Raw genomic sequence first — 6098 nt, 5'->3', positions numbered from 1 at the left:
AAGTTCAATTTTTAGAAATCTCTTAGAAATCTAATTACTATATGTGACTTATATGAACAAATATTGAATTTCACGATATTTTTCACAACACTATTGAAATATAGGAGTATCTCACTATGAGGAATCAATTTCCTTTTCGTTCGGTTTATTACAAAATAATAAATTCAGTTCTTGCGGCTGGACTTTATTATGGGTTTTTGAGCGCTTTCTCTATCAAGACCTCTCATTTATTACTTCTCCGAACTCTGGTTTTTGAGGAGGAAGAAGAAACCAAGAAGAGAATAGTAGCAAAAACTGGATTGATTATGGGGCAGATCTTACTATTCATATCAATATATTATAAACCTTTCCATATTGCTTTGACTAGACCTCGTACAATAACTGCACTCGGGTTTTTCTATCTTTTTTTCCAGATCTTCTGGAAAAGTCAGAAACGCGTTTTTGCTAACCAAAATTCCATGTCTAATCTCAGCTGTATATTTCTAAATCATCTCATTTTACAGCAGTTGCTTAACACTTGCATTTTACCAAGTTCAGCGGCAAGGAGATTAGTCAGCATTTACACGTTTCGATCCAACAACAAGATGTTATTCGTAACAAGTTCTTTTTTTGCCTGGTTCATTGGCCAAATTTTAGTATGCGAATTTTTTGAATTGGCAGGAAAACACATACGTATTGAATTGGCAGGAAAACACATAGGTAAAAATCGTTCTATTAGATCGATCATTCGATCTGACTATTTTCATTTTTTCTTTGTGATTCTCTTTTTTATGATGAGTCTCCACTCTTTTGGCAGAATACCCTCACCCATTCTTCTTCCTAAAATGAGCAACCTTTCACAAATAGAAAAGCGCGCGTTGATCTTGAAAGGTACAGATGAAGAAGAGGAAAATGACAAAATAGACGAAGAAATAGAACAAGAAATGGAAAAAATAGAACAAGAAATAGAAGAAATAGAACAGCAACGAAAACTTGCGAATCATCTGAAAAAAAAAAAGATAGACAAAAAAAACAGGGAACAGGGGGACATTCCGACAAAGAATTCCACTCGAATTCGAATACCAGTTATTCGAAAAGCAAAATCGAAGTACTAAAAAATGAAATACGTGTAATACAAGAAAAAGAAAGAAAAAGCCTCATTAGCCCATTGCTTTTTGATTATCGACGATGGTATCGCCCATTTCGCTACATTCAAAATAATAGACTTGAGCAAGCTATAAGAAATGAAATGTCACAATATTTTTTTGATACACAACAAAGTGATGGAAAAGAAAGAATATCTTTTACCTATCCAAGGAGTTTATCAACTTTTTTTAAAGTGATCAAAAGAAAAATAAATATCCTACTAGAAAAAACTCTTTCTAATCAATTGGACAATGCTTGGGTTTCTAGAAACAAAAAAAAAATGAATCATCTGAAAAATGATTTTTTCAATAGAATTAACCATCTAGACAAAGAAAAAATAGATGGAGAAATAGAACAGGAAAAAGAACGGGAACAAAAAGCAGTGGAGATACTTGAAACAAGAACTCGATTATGTATAGAAGATGATAAGACTAAACAAGAATACTACTTACCCCAAATGTATGATCCTTTCTTAAACGGGCCATACCGTGGAAAAATCAAAAAAGAGCTTCCGCCTTCCATCATAAAAAATACTTTGATCGCAGATTCGAGAGAGACAGGTGAGCAAAATCGGTTACATGATCTTCTTCTCCCGAATTCCAATTACGAAAATTTTGACCAAAATACGAATACTTTAGAAATTGGTGATATTTTAGAAATTGATGCGTTTTCATCTATTCTAATACACAAAATAGGTAAAAAAGTCCCTCGATGGTCATACAAATTAATCAGTGAATTGGAACAACTATCATTTCACTACAGTCCGCCAGCAGAGCATGAAATTCGTTCAAGAAGGGCGGTAGGTGAATATCTTCTTTTTGATCCTCCAGAGACTCATACTACTACTAAAGCTACAGATAAAGAAACGAAGACTAATGCTAGCAAAGAGACTGATACTGTGAATAAAGAAACGAAGCCTAATGCTAGCTGATATGATAAAGAAACGAAGCCTAATGCTAGCAAAGAGACTGATACTATTGATAAAGAAACGAAGCCTAATGCTAGCAAAGAGACTGATACTATTGATAAAGAAACCAAGACTAATGCTAGCAAAGAGACTAATACTGTTGATAAAGAAACCAAGACTAATGCTAGCAAAGAGACTGATACTGTTATAAAGAAACGACTAATGCTAGCAAAGAGACTGATACTGTTGATAAAGAAACCAAGACTAATGCTAGCAAAGAGACTGATACTGTTGCAAAAGAAGCCGCTAGTAATGCTACTGAAACTGTTGATACTGTCCCGGTTTGCGATATTTTGTAAAATACATATGCTTGTGACAAGTTGGATAAATCACAAAAAATTTCTGAATTTTTCTTACAACTATTATAAGTTTTTATATTTGAAATAAAGTGAATTGTATTTTTAGTTTTTTTATTAATTATTTTTTTATTTGTTTCATTCTTGGAAATATATTTTTCAATCAAATTTTTTGTCGATTCAACAAAGAGTTGTGTATTCGTTTGGCAAATATGAATAGTAGATAAACAAATATCGTTATATATTCTTTGAATGAAAAATTTTCTAAAATAATGAAATTTACATATTATGTTTTTTAGTTTTACTATTTGCCAAATCTTTTTTGACAACTCTAATCTACAACTTTTTTTGTAAGTACTAATATCTAGTTCTAGAGTTACTTTTTTTTTCTCTTCGGTAATTCTTTCTATTTGATTTTTGATTGTACTTGTTCTATCAGTCATATCTTGCATTTTAGTTTCTATCAGTGAAGAATTTGTCCAATCTGGAATTTGAATTTTTTGAATTTGACTAAAAGATTCATTAATTATCTGGTTGCTTATTCTAGAATCTTTTTCTTTTTCCATTCCACCTATTTCTCTCGATCTAAATAATAAAATTGGTTTACCCTTGGAGAGGTCTTTTTCTATAAACGGAAGATTTTGGTTTGTTGTTCTTGTTTCTTTTGAAACTTTTTTAAATAATTTTATTATTATTTTTTTTAAAACGCTTTCAGCTGTAACCTTTTCATATTTTCCAATTTTTTTTTCGAGTTCCTTTAAAATGGGCTCAAAAAAGGAAGGTGTTTTTCGGGGAGAGCCAAAAGGCAGTTCTGTTTCCCTTCCAAAAATTGTTTAAAAAACAAACGTCATCACGAGAAGTTAGCGGTTTAGATGTGTGCCAAGGTTTCAGATGGAAAGGATATACAATCTTGATCTGAATACCTTGTGTCAACCAATTTTCCGGAAATTCTGTTTCGGATAACGGATTACCAGTATAAGTGCACCTAATATGCTTTTCTCTATTCCATTCCTCGAAATCTTCAGACCATTCAGGAATTTGCAATAATAGCATACGGTCCAAAGTGAAGAATTTGTCCAATCTGGAATTTGAATTTTTTGAATTTGACTAAAAGATTCATTAATTATCTGGTTGCTTATTCTAGAATCTTTTTCTTTTTCCATTCCACCTATTTCTCTCGATCTAAATAATAAAATTGGTTTACCCTTGGAGAGGTCTTTTTCTATAAACGGAAGATTTTGGTTTGTTGTTCTTGTTTCTTTTGAAACTTTTTTAAATAATTTTATTATTATTTTTTTTAAAACGCTTTCAGCTGTAACCTTTTCATATTTTCCAATTTTTTTTTCGAGTTCCTTTAAAATGGGCTCAAAAAAGGAAGGTGTTTTTCGGGGAGAGCCAAAAGGCAGTTCTGTTTCCCTTCCAAAAATTGTTAAAAAACAAACGTCATCACGAGAAGTTAGCGGTTTAGATGTGTGCCACGGTTTCAGATGGAAAGGATAAACAATCTTGATCTGAATACCTTGTGTCAACCAATTTTCCTGAAATTCTGTTTCGGATAACGGATTACCAGTATAAGTGCACCTAATATGCTTTCCTCTATTCCATTCCTCGAAATCTTCAGACCATTCAGGAATTTGCAATAATAGCATACATCCAAGATTTTTACCGATTATCAATGAAGGTAATATAAGATTTCCAAGATTTTTACCGATTATCAATGAAGGTAATATAAGATTTTTTCTAAGACTTGATTGGGCTATTAAAATGCAACCCCTTAACATTTGGGTAATTTCAAAAGTATCCCAGGTTTTCCCTATCTCTAATCGCTTTTTTTTTTTTTTCCTTTACTCGGTCATTTTTCTTTTTAGATTCTCTTTTTTATTTTTCTTCTCTTTTTTGTTTGTTCGTCTGTAGACTTTAAAATCCTGAACCCTTTTCCCGCCGACCAATGTCTAGAAATTTTGTTTAGTTGAATCAGGCGGAGGATAGCAAAAGAAAAAAGCTTTTTCTTTTATCCTGTAAAAAAAAGGGGGGGGGGGGAGTGCATTTGCTTGAAACAGTTTCTCAATTACCATTTTACGCCTTTGAGTTCGCATAGATAAGCCGTGCTTAAAATCGAGTCGGTGTGCACAATGCATCAAAACAAGCTCCTTCTCTTCATCTTCTTTAGCCTCTTCTTCTGGGGTTTTAGTCTTGGTTTCTTTATTCACAGTATCAGTCTCTTTGCTAGCATTAGGCTTCGTTTCTTTATTCACAGTATCAGTCTCTTTGCTAGCATTAGTCTTGGTTTCTTTATCAACAGTATCAGTCTCTTTGCTAGCATTAGTCTTGGTTTCTTTATCAACAGTATCAGTCTCTTTGCTAGCATTAGTCTTGGTTTCTTTATCAACAGTATCAGTCTCTTTGCTAGCATTAGTCTTGGTTTCTTTATCAACAGTATTAGTCTCTTTGCTAGCATTAGTCTTGGTTTCTTTATCAATAGTATCAGTCTCTTTGCTAGCATTAGGCTTCGTTTCTTTATCAATAGTATCAGTCTCTTTGCTAGCATTAGGCTTCGTTTCTTTATCAATAGTATCAGTCTCTTTGCTAGCATTAGGCTTCGTTTCTTTATTCACAGTATCAGTCTCTTTGCTAGCATTAGTCTTCGTTTCTTTATCTGTAGCTTTAGTAGTAGTATGAGTCTCTGGAGGATCAAAAAGAAGATATTCACCTACCGCCCTTCTTGAACGAATTTCATGCTCTGCTGGCGGACTGTAGTGAAATGATAGTTGTTCCAATTCACTGATTAATTTGTATGACCATCGAGGGACTTTTTTACCTATTTTGTGTATTAGAATAGATGAAAACGCATCAATTTCTAAAATATCACCAATTTCTAAAGTATTCGTATTTTGGTCAAAATTTTCGTAATTGGAATTCGGGAGAAGAAGATCATGTAACCGATTTTGCTCACCTGTCTCTCTCGAATCTGCGATCAAAGTATTTTTTATGATGGAAGGCGGAAGCTCTTTTTTGATTTTTCCACGGTATGGCCCGTTTAAGAAAGGATCATACATTTGGGGTAAGTAGTATTCTTGTTTAGTCTTATCATCTTCTATACATAATCGAGTTCTTGTTTCAAGTATCTCCACTGCTTTTTGTTCCCGTTCTTTTTCCTGTTCTATTTCTCCATCTATTTTTTCTTTGTCTAGATGGTTAATTCTATTGAAAAAATCATTTTTCAGATGATTCATTTTTTTTTTGTTTCTAGAAACCCAAGCATTGTCCAATTGATTAGAAAGAGTTTTTTCTAGTAGGATATTTATTTTTCTTTTGATCACTTTAAAAAAAGTTGATAAACTCCTTGGATAGGTAAAAGATATTCTTTCTTTTCCATCACTTTGTTGTGTATCAAAAAAATATTGTGACATTTCATTTCTTATAGCTTGCTCAAGTCTATTATTTTGAATGTAGCGAAATGGGCGATACCATCGTCGATAATCAAAAAGCAATGGGCTAATGAGGCTTTTTCTTTCTTTTTCTTGTATTACACGTATTTCATTTTTTAGTACTTCGATTTTGCTTTTCGAATAACTGGTATTCGAATTCGAGTGGAATTCTTTGTCGGAATGTCCCCCTGTTCCCTGTTTTTTTTGTCTATCTTTTTTTTTTTTCAGATGATTCGCAAGTTTTCGTTGCTGTTCTATTTCTTCTATTTCTTGTTCTATTTT

This window comes from Ipomoea triloba, chromosome 9, assembly GCF_003576645.1.
Source record: "Ipomoea triloba cultivar NCNSP0323 chromosome 9, ASM357664v1".
Lineage (NCBI taxonomy): Eukaryota > Viridiplantae > Streptophyta > Magnoliopsida > Solanales > Convolvulaceae > Ipomoea > Ipomoea triloba.
This window is presented reverse-complemented; position numbering follows the sequence as displayed.